Raw genomic sequence first — 11,038 nt, 5'->3', positions numbered from 1 at the left:
TCAGTCACAATGAGAAAGAACAAGAAAATGAGTAAACATTATATTAGATTACCTTTTGTGCTAGAAGTTACAGAAGTTATCACAAATATTGTACTGTTTAATATACAATACTAATTAGGTACATTTTGTATAACTTTTTTTTTTTTTACTATTCTAAATATCATAGAATCTAGTTTACTTATTAAGAGCAAGTAGGTAGCAATACTGAAATGATAATAAAACTATAATCCCACAAACACAAACAGACACACACAAATAGGCCCACATGCTTTTCTATGGCAGGCAGAGTTGAAATAGTCTTGACAACAGCACAAAGGTGATCTAGGATCTCAAAAATGAGGTATCAGTAAAAAGAATTTTTGTGTCCCTGAAAGCACAGACCTCTTTAATGAGACACTGACACAGGTTATATTTTTAACATTTAATAGATCAAATATTTATTATTAAGCTGAGACACTTAAGATGCTTTATACTTAATATAATTTATCTTCTGATAATGATCTTATGTATTGTTCAGCTTTTATATCTATCAAGATTACATTAAGAAAATAAGCATAGCATTTAGGGATGTATTCCAGGTCACACTGCCAATATGTGAAGAGACAGGACTTGAAATAAGATACTCTGGGCATAAAACTTCCACTCTTGGTACGTATCATATGATGTTTTCTTCCTAATTCCTTGATGAATAAAGGGACATAATGAGAAAAGTGAGACACTGCTCAGGACTCATCCTTTAGTGAATGACTCCTATACTAGATCTTTGATAACATACCAAAAATTGTTGAAAAACTTTCCTCCCTCTTCTTAGTCACTTACTGAGAAATGATTATAAAAATTTGGCAGAGGCAGTCCCTTGATAAATTAGTACTTTATGGGGACATCCGTCATTTCTTTTGGGGTGTGGAAAATGGTGAATTAAGATTTTCCCTGAATGCAAACATAATATCAAGAAAAACATGATAAAAGGCAAATCACAAACCCTATTGATGAATAATGAACAATCACACAGGAAAGACAGGAGGTTGTATGGAAAAATGTAAGAATTGTGCAGATAAGCTCCAATGTATTAGATGTACCCATGGTATGAGACACTACAGAGAAGTGAGTGTGAGAAGGTTCAAGAGTTTGGTGAGCACAGGGTCATGGGGGCATCACATTTCAAAGGATTGAAATATGGATAATTTCAATAAGGGAAAGATGAAGAGAATTTATAGATGAGAAGCCCATGGTTTGTGATGTTTAGAGATAAGAGAGTTCCAGCATTATAGTCTAGGAAAACCCCAATACGACAGGCAGGTACACTCAGGGAGAGGATTAAAATCAAGGGATCTGAGGAGGAAGACTCATCAAAAGCATTATATATAGAACCATGATTTAACCCATTTTTAGTAGCCATTTTTAGGCTGGTGTCTTGAGTAAATATTTTTACAAACTTCACTGATTTTATGTGGAAATGTCATATTATTGATAGTTTTATGGAAGTTTTTTCCATGTGCCTCTATGTTCCATGTAAAATATATTGAACCTAGACTAAATATAGACCAGCTTTGGCTACCATATACCCTCAGGACCCAGGTATGTTACCTCCCAGTAACATCTCCCTGATGTGATAACTGGGGATCTTAGTGCACAGTAATCTTCAAAGTCAACATTCTGAGATGTATTACTTTGTTCCTAATTGGAATTTCAAAGGATTCAAGGTCACCTGAACTGTAGAAAAATTACAGGGTAAGGTGAGGGCTATGATATTGTTTGATTTGTGACATTGTAAAAGGGATCTATAGAATAACTTGAGTGAGAAAACATGTTTCTGTGTGTTGGGAGTGAAAACATGAGGCTTAAAGTGAGATCTTCTAGAAAATAAAAAAATTCTAAAAGATGATGAAAACAAATGGCTTGATGACACTGTGATGTCTGCTTACCTCAGCAGTGTTGCATATCTCTCAGCTCTGAAATGATAAAAAAAAAAATGCATAACATTAAATATAAGCAAAGGAGTCAGCAATGAAATGTATTTTCTTTCAGATTATGGGAAGGGTTATGCTTAGGTAGTAAACCAGTGAAAGAGAGGATGAACCAAGTCCATGCTCACTCACCATAAATATGACCACATCATCAGCACAAAATATTTGGACTTCACTGACTCTATCCACACCTAGAAATTGGAGCCTTCTCGCCATTTTCCCTCCATCACAAGAATACCACATACATCCACTTGGGTAGCACTACTTACGATTAAACACTCGCAGTATCTCTCTCAGATCAGGAGCTTGAAATTCTCTTTTGTTCCTTGGAAAAAGTTTTGGCTTCGCAATGAAGTTCTCACTCCTGGAGAAAATAAACATTGACCCACACACGTCTACTTATCCCTCTAAAACCACTGACTTGCAATGCTTTCACCCCTTTGATGCACTAGAATGGTCTTCCCTGGAGACCCCGGGAAAGGATAGAGTGGATGACTGACACCTTGGAGACAGGAGAAATAAGCTTATGGCCACCTTCTTAGTTACGCTTTGTCTGCCATGGGAAGGTCTTGACTGTCAGAAGGAAAGTTTCTTCCTTCCAAAATGAAATCATTAACTACTCCCTATCACCATTAGATTATATGAATTATATGAAATAATACATTTATCAAAATAAATCATCCATACCTAAACATTTTAACTTGTGAAAAAGTAACTGCATAAATATATGTTCTGAGGGAGATTTCAGAAAGTGAGTTTGCAGAAGCTGGCTCCTGGGTGTTTGCAATATATTTAGTATAAGAACACACTGTCTAAAAAGTCCTCATGTCTTCAAAGGAGGCTCCCTAATACGAAGGCCCCAGAATGCCCTGAGATTTCACGATCACTGGAAATAATTACAAACCCTGGGGAAAGACAGTACGAAAACTAAATGAAGAGTGGTCAGAATTGTATGTGCTTGTAAAGATCTTGATGCTGCCATGTAGGTGTGCAAATTCAAACACAAGGATGCTCTTTCCATTTTGGCTTCTAGAGTATGTGACCAAGATGGGTCAATGATTTGTAGCAAGGCAAAATATTCCTTAAGATTCATGTCTGTTTTTGGAAATCTGTATAGAAAGTTATAGAAGGACCTGATTTCTTCCATACCCAGGGAAAAATTTACATATAGAGATATATTTTTTATATCTTTTTACATATAATGTAAATGATTTGCATTTTATATAATTTACATATAATGTCTCCAATTCTAGGTGTTTGGCAGGTAAAAAAGATTCAACTTTTCCATCATAAGTCAGGCACATACTAAATATGGGAACCTGAGTTGCACAGTGACACAGAGTGTGAATTAAATTTATGAAATAATGGCAACTAGACACCCCAAAGGTTTATTCCTAACAGTGACACTGACCCAAACTCTGCAACTTCTTACAACCAAATTTCTCTACTATAGTATCTGATCCATTCTCAATGTTTATATTACAATCTAGCCATGATTTCTGAACAGAAGTTTAAAGCAAATCTATGCTCCGTTTTTGTGTCCTGAGCATGGTTTTATCTTAAGTAACCATCAGATAACTAGTAGCTTTACATAATGTTATCAGTACAAAACGACCATCTCTGGTTTCCCACACTTACTTTTTCATGATGGCATTCACATCCTAGTGAGAAAAGAAGACATGAGTCAAGAAGTAATAGCTTATTCTCATCCCCATCAGTCCTGATTGTGGGACTAGAGATGGTCTCCATGTATCAGCCGAAAAGTGAAAACAAGAGTGAAGCTGGTCATTCCAGAAGACTCATGTGATGCTGTCAAGTTTCCAAGAAAGGTAAAAAAGTCCCAACACTGATGGAAGCAAGACGCTTCTGTTATCTGGAGATTAGACATATATATAGGAAAAACAAGAGACCTGTAACTCTGGTGACCCGTGAGGTGATTTGAAGAAATCATGGTTCTTTCATTTAGTCAACAAAACTGAAGTGATATATTATTGTAAGCCAAGCATTAAACTAGGTTTTGGAGAATTAAACATGAAAATATAATCCTAATATTCCTCGAGTCATTTATATGGCTTTTGTTGAGGATATAAGCAAACAAATGTATTAATATAGGTGTTTTTAGGTCTCGCTCTTCTTATTTTACACACTACCTATTAGTGACATCTTCCACTCCCTTAAATTCAGCATACACACATAAGCAGTTGGTTTCCAGTTCTTTATTGTTACTCAGCTTTATATTTTAAATACATATTAATATATTCATTAGTAAATGAGCCAAAGGAATCAGTAATTTTGAATGTCTAATATGTAACATTATTCACCAACCAAGTTGTCTCCTCTTTTACTCCATTTTCATAATGTTACCAGTACGTACTCACTGTCCAAAAACTAGAGAATTTTCCTGCACTTTAGTCTCTACTGAGTCTGTTTAATCAGATCCTTAATATTTTTTAGCCATCTAACCTTCTTATCACATTTAATGTTTTTATTTCTTTGAACTGCTGTGTACCACTGTATTTAATCTCTTTTACTTCAGATTTATTTCCTCTATGTCACCAAAAACTAGGACAACATCTCAGTCTCAAAGAAAAAAAAATTCCCTCTGCATTATGGCTATTTTGTGTATGTGACAAAAATCAAATTAAAGTAGAATAGAGAAAGAATCCCAGGTGGTATTAGTGGTAAGAATCTGCCTGCAATGTAGGAGGCACAGAAGGCTAGGGTTCAATCCCTGGGTCAAAGATTCCCCTGGAGAAGAAATGGCAACCCACTCCAGTATTCCTCCCTGGAGAATCTCATGGACAGAGGAGTCTGGTGGGCTACAGTCCATGGAGTCCCAAAGAACCAGCATGACTTAGCACACACGCAGCACAAAGAATAAAGGACGAGGTGGAGGTGATTGCAGTTTTAATTTTAGTTTACTTTGAAACTCAAATATTGTCCTAAGAATCTGATCTGTGTCTTTCTCCAATTCTATTTATTCAATCTACATTGACTGTTTCCCTCAGTTTCTGAAGGAAACATAAACTTCCTGATTAAACTCTTGAAGTTCTTGTCCAGTTATAGCAAAACATTTGAATGTCTTCAGCCCTTAGCCGATGGGATTAGATGCCAATATTAAAAGCACCACTGCGTAGTTGCTGGAAAGAAATGAAGCCATGATGCAGGAATTTCTATTTTTACTGAAACTAAGTTGATACTAATCTGAAGTAGAACAGGATAGGACAGGAAATACATTGAAATTACTGGAGCAGCCACCAAGTAAAAGCTAAAGAAATACAATGAGAAAATAGGAAAACAAAATTGTATACAAGAAATACCTGTTTAACACAAAAGAAGGTAATTAAGGAGAAAAAGAAAAATGAAAACTACAGTAGCCCAATAGAAGGCGAACACTAAAATACTAAATTTAAATACAAATGTATCAATAATTGCATTAAATGTCATGTATTAATGCCTCAATTGAAATTAGAAATTGTTGACCTGGATAACAAGAAAAATTCAAATACTGCTATTTATAAGAGACATAATCAAAGCACAAAAGGACAAAAGTAAAAGAGATTACATGCAAGCAGTAATCAAAAAACAGGTCAAACATTTATATTAATACTAGACAAGATAGAGTTTAAGATAAATATTATGAATGAGAAGGAAATGTTACGATAAAAAGTTCAGTACATTAAACAAATATACCAATTATAAATGTAAATGCACCTAACAGCAGAGCTTCAAAGTATTCAAAGCAAAAGTAAAAGGAGAAATACATGATTCCATAATAACAGTTTCAGATTTCAATACCTCAGTCTCAATAATGAGAGAACAGCCTATATGGAAAACCATCAAATTTATAGAAGACATGCACTATATTATCAACCAAATTGACCTAAGTGACAACTACAACCATATTACCCAATGAATGAGGAACACATCATGTTTTTAAATTCATAGCAAAAATTTTTCTAAACATCCAGTATCTTAGGTCATAAACAAATGTCAATAAACTTAAAAGTTTGAACTAATGAAAAGCATACTTCTCTGATTACCACAGAATTACAGCTGAAATCCAGAGCAGAAGTGAAACTCAAAAATGATCAAGTATTTTGTCATTAACAACACACTTTTAAAATATCCACAGTTTAACAAACAAACCAAAAAAGAAAACTGCAAAGAAAATTTGCAAATAACTTGAATTGAGTAAAGATTAAAGCTAAACAATCAAAATGTATAAAATATAATTAATTAAATGCACTTATATCATTAAACACTATATCAGAAGAAATGGTCTCAAATCAGTGATCTACGTTTCCAATTCAAGAAACTAAGAAAGAAGAGTAAATTAAACTAGCACTCACACACACACACACACACACACACACACACACACACACACACACAAATATATCTACACGCACACAGAGAAAACGGTAAATGTTAAGTGTAGAAATAAATAAATAATAAAAGCTTTAAAATAGACAAAATAGCCAAAGGATATGTTTTTTAAATCAATAAATTAACAAAACATAAAAAATTGATCAAGAAAAAAGTGAAAAAGCAAATTACCAAAATCAGGCATAAAAGAGGAAACATTACTGTGAATATTACAGAAATTTAGGGGATAATAAAGAATCACTATACCTAATTTTATGCCTACAAACCATACAACTTAGAATAGACAAATCCATACAAAGAGATACAAAAACTGACTCCAGGGTTGTAAAAGATCTAAATAATCTTAAAACAAGTAAAATATTTTAAACACTTTAAATAAGAAATAACTGGAGTGAGATAGTTTCTCTAGTGAATTCCATTGAATACTTAAAGAATAAATTAAAATCTTTCAAAAATTTTCTTCAGAAACAGAGAAAGTGGGAAAAAAATCTCAAGAGGTTGAGGAGAAAAAAAAAGCCTCTTGTCATCTGAAATGAATTTGTCTGTGGCAAAGCTGGAACACATAGAGGGATCTGATAAATGCTTAATACTAGATCACAGATAACAGGAGCCTTTAGAAACCATCAAACACAATGAATCTTCTCTCCACAAAGTTCTGCACTGAATATTTTATTCTTAAAAAAGAATAAAAATTTCCCTTGTTATTCCTGCATTCGATTCCTGAATTGACTTATTCTTACAGCCTCTGAAATAGAGGCAGGGAAGGGGGACTGTAGGTTCAAAAGCAGCCTTAGTGACAACAGCAGAAAGACACAGCAACATAGAAAAGAAGAAAATTTTCTTTTCATTTTCCTGATGTCTCAGAGGCTGAGGCTTCTTCCCCAGTCTTACCTGCATCGTCTCGATGATTGACCTCTGCAACTGATGCTCCACATATGAGATGAGCTCGCTCACGAACTGGTTCTGCCGGACTAGCTTGTTCTCAGAGCCAACCAGGTTATGTAGACCAACTTCCTCCTCAGTCTTCAGGTTTCGCAGTTACTTCAGCTCCTCACTGTCCAGGATCTCTCTCAGTTTTTTAAACTCTGTCTGAATATTTTCTCTTTCATGCTTTATTTGGTCCTTCAGGAATGAGAGAGAGAGGAGGAAGAGGAACATTTTTTGGGGAACATGACTTTTCCTGTTCCCCCCCCCCCCTTCTCTATCACATTTCAAAATAATGGCCTCAAATCTGCATTACTGAGGTCAACTCTGAGTCCAAATGGAATTCTTGGGGGTATGACTAGGACATTACACAGCTGTCCAGGACACTTGTGCCTCCTTGGATTACTCCTGACCCCTTCCTTCCACCCTCTGCCAAAAAGTTGACACGGAGGATAAACCAGGATAAACCACGGAGGATAAACCAGGATAAACCATTACCAGGTGTCTTCCCAAGACCAATAGACAGGACAGGAATGGATATGAAATTCCCTAATCATCCTCACAAGAGAGTCCCTCTATATGAATACCTCCCTTCCACTATCTGTGTTCATTTGTGATATATCCACTTTTCAGCACTCATTCCTATCAGGGAAAGGACAAAGAAAAAGACAAGTCAAATGACATAGCTATCAGGGAACAAAGAGAAAGACAGCTCCTTGTGACCAATCCAAGGTTTTGCCCAGATGTCTAACTTCTTCAGGAAGTATCTCCTCATACCTTCCAGGAAGAAATCTCTTCTTGAATTTCATCTTCCAGCATCTCAACTTTCTGCTGTTCCCCCTTTAGTCTCTCCAAAGATTCCTGGAATTTCCCCTGTGAGAAAAGAATCATGCCAGAATCAAACTATGGGCTTTCTCACATCACTGTAGAGGATAAATGAGAAAAAATGAGTCTGATTTCCAAGGAGAATAGATTTTACAGAAACTGAGAGCAGCATTTAGAATCTGTGATTTGGAAACAAAAATTTGAGGTAGCATATGTGTCCTTTATGACTCAAACAGTACAAGTCACTATACACTTGCCAAGAGAAGATTGATTTCTTTTATTCTGGAAGAAATCTGATCCTGCAGCAGGGAAACATCTTACACATTAATCCAGCAAGTGTCTTAGTTACTTCTCCTGTATCCTATTCAAAGGGGTAATGAGAGCTTCTCCTAGGTACCAGATGTCCATGTATTTACACAAGGAACATGAATGTCTACTTCTGGCTATGAGTCTGCACATAGAGTTATAACGTTATAATTGGAGGAATGCACAAAAGTGTTTCTCTGACATCAGAAGGTGGGCATAGGAAGAGAAGAGATCATAGGCCTCAGGTTCTTGGTGGCCAAGTAATTAAACTCTAATGCAAAATAGACATTTCCCCTTAATTACCACTTTCTTACCAGTCTTCCCTCTCTTTTGGTCTCTTACCTGGTACTTCTGGACAACCTCCTCCATGAGGAATGTGTGGTGACTACAGTGCTCCTGAGACTGCTCACAAAGCCAGCAAATGACCTTCCCATCTTTCTCACAGAAAAGCAGGAGTTTCTCTCTTGCTCCTCCAGGCTCACCTTGAAATCTCTGAACCTCTCTACTTACATTGGTGAGGTGCCAATTAGACCTCAGGTTCCCAAGCTCATGACTGGTTCTGCACACAGAGCAGCTACACTCTTTCTTTTGCTTGATCATGGATCCCCTTGTTGTTTACACTGATGTAAGCTTTTTTTTGCACCAAGTGTGACCACAGTTAAGGCTCAGGGGTTCTGTCAGAAACTTCAGGCAAATGGGGCAAGTCATCTCCTCCTGTAGGTTCACCAGTTTTCCTGAAGCCACGGTAACTGTCCCCCTGCTCCTACCCATACTGACTTCTGAGGGTTCTCTTGTTCACAGATCCTTGCATAATTGGGAAAGATAATTGGAGTAGAGTTAAGAAAGGTAGAAATACATGATACCAGTTGCTGCTTATAAATCAAATACAGGCCAAGGTTAAATTATTGAAGGATATAAAAAAGAAACATGCAAAAACAAGGATCCCAGTGACCTGGCCAAAAGAACATTTCATAATAATGTTAAATACTTTACTATCAGTTCGTAGTTTGTATCATGTGACAGATTCCATCCATATCTGTGCAGTGATTCTTGCTATTTAATTTACTAAACAAAAGTTGTCCTGATACCTTTTCTACTAAGATACTTTATGACCCACCATCCATCCTACTTTTTCTTTCCCATGCCCAGGAAGCATCCTCGATATCAAAAAGCTGAAACACTTAAAGCCTTTGGGTTTTTATATCCACTCTTCTCTCAGCATTGGATGCTGCCACTGATATCAGTATCACTCTTATACTTCAGTAAACTCTCTCCTAACCAGTCAATCCTAAAGGAAATCAGTCCTGAATATTCACTGGAAGGACTAATGCTGAAGCTGAAGCTCTAGTACTTTAGCCACCTGAGGCGAAGAACTGACTCACTGGGAAAGACTCTGATGCTGGGAAAGATTGAAGGCAGGAGGAGAAGGGAATGGCAGAGGATGAGGTGGTTGGATGGCATCATAGACTCGATGGGCATGAGTTTGAACAAGCTCCAGGAGTTGGCAATGGACAGGGAGGCCTGGAGGGCTGCAGTCCATGGGGTCGCAAAAAGTCAGACAGGACTGAGCGACTGACTTGAACTGAACTGAACTGAAGTGAAACTCTCTCCTCACATATTCTCTCATCAAAAAGACCTGATCTAACTAAATTATTTACATTGTAACCATTGCCATCATTGGACAGTAGATTTACAATGATTTCCAGGCTTCCCTGGCAACTCAGGTGGTAAAGAATCCACCTGCAATGCAGGAGACCCTGTTCAATTCCTAGGTAGGGAAGATCCCCTGGAGAAGGGGTAGGCTACCCACTCCAGTATTCTTGGGCTTTTCTGGTGGCTCAGCTGATAAAGAATCCACCTGCAATGTGGTACACCTGGGTTCCATCCCTAGGCTGGGAAACTCCCCTGGAGAAGGGAATGGCTACCCACTCCAGTATTCTGGCTGGGAGAATTCCATGAACTGTATAGTCCATGGGGTTGCAAAGAGTCAGACAAGACTGAGCAACTTTCACATACAATGATTTTCCATTTCATCATGACATAATATATGACAATGTGTTCGTATACACATAAAAGAAAATCCTTTATATGATGTGTAAATGGAGATGATGACTTACAATGATCATGTATCTTCAATACACAAAATAAGGTTGAACCTAATATATTAGGGGACCTCCTTCAGAGATCTATCTCCTACCCCAATGAGTGGAAGAAAAGAAAAGAGATTTCATGAACCTAGTTAATACTCAGAGCAATGGGTAATATGGAAATGAAGAAATAGAAACCAACTGGGAACTTCTGCAAAGTCTTGACTATGTAAACAGTGATTTCACTTTGGCCTGAAAATATGTCAAGGATATTGATAGGAATCTAACTATGTATTTGTATGAGGATGGTGGAGAAGGAGTTAGTATAAATAGATCCATAAGACCACACAAGTCAGATATCTAAAAACATATAAACACTGATGAAATGAATATCAATCTTGAGGAAAAAACCCTCAAAATATTAGGTCAGATCATTCAACTAATTATCACTGATGAAGAATTACGTGCTGGCAACAGAGCTAATATCTATACAAAGTAAGATGAATCTAAAAAGAGGACTTAAATAACTGCGCACTTGGC

General features: G+C 36.7%; 1 pseudogene; it reads right to left on the bottom strand.

The window, feature by feature from the left end:
- Positions 1-202: 202 nt before the first annotated feature.
- On the bottom strand, positions 203-9,182 carry LOC136175867 (tripartite motif-containing protein 5-like; annotated as a pseudogene).
- Between the last annotated feature and the right edge of the window lie 1,856 nt (positions 9,183-11,038).

The sequence above is a fragment of the Muntiacus reevesi genome, chromosome 9 (genome assembly GCF_963930625.1).
Source record: "Muntiacus reevesi chromosome 9, mMunRee1.1, whole genome shotgun sequence".
Lineage (NCBI taxonomy): Eukaryota > Metazoa > Chordata > Mammalia > Artiodactyla > Cervidae > Muntiacus > Muntiacus reevesi.
The sequence above is the reverse complement of the archived record's forward strand: the minus strand, read 5'-3'. Positions and strand labels throughout refer to the sequence as shown.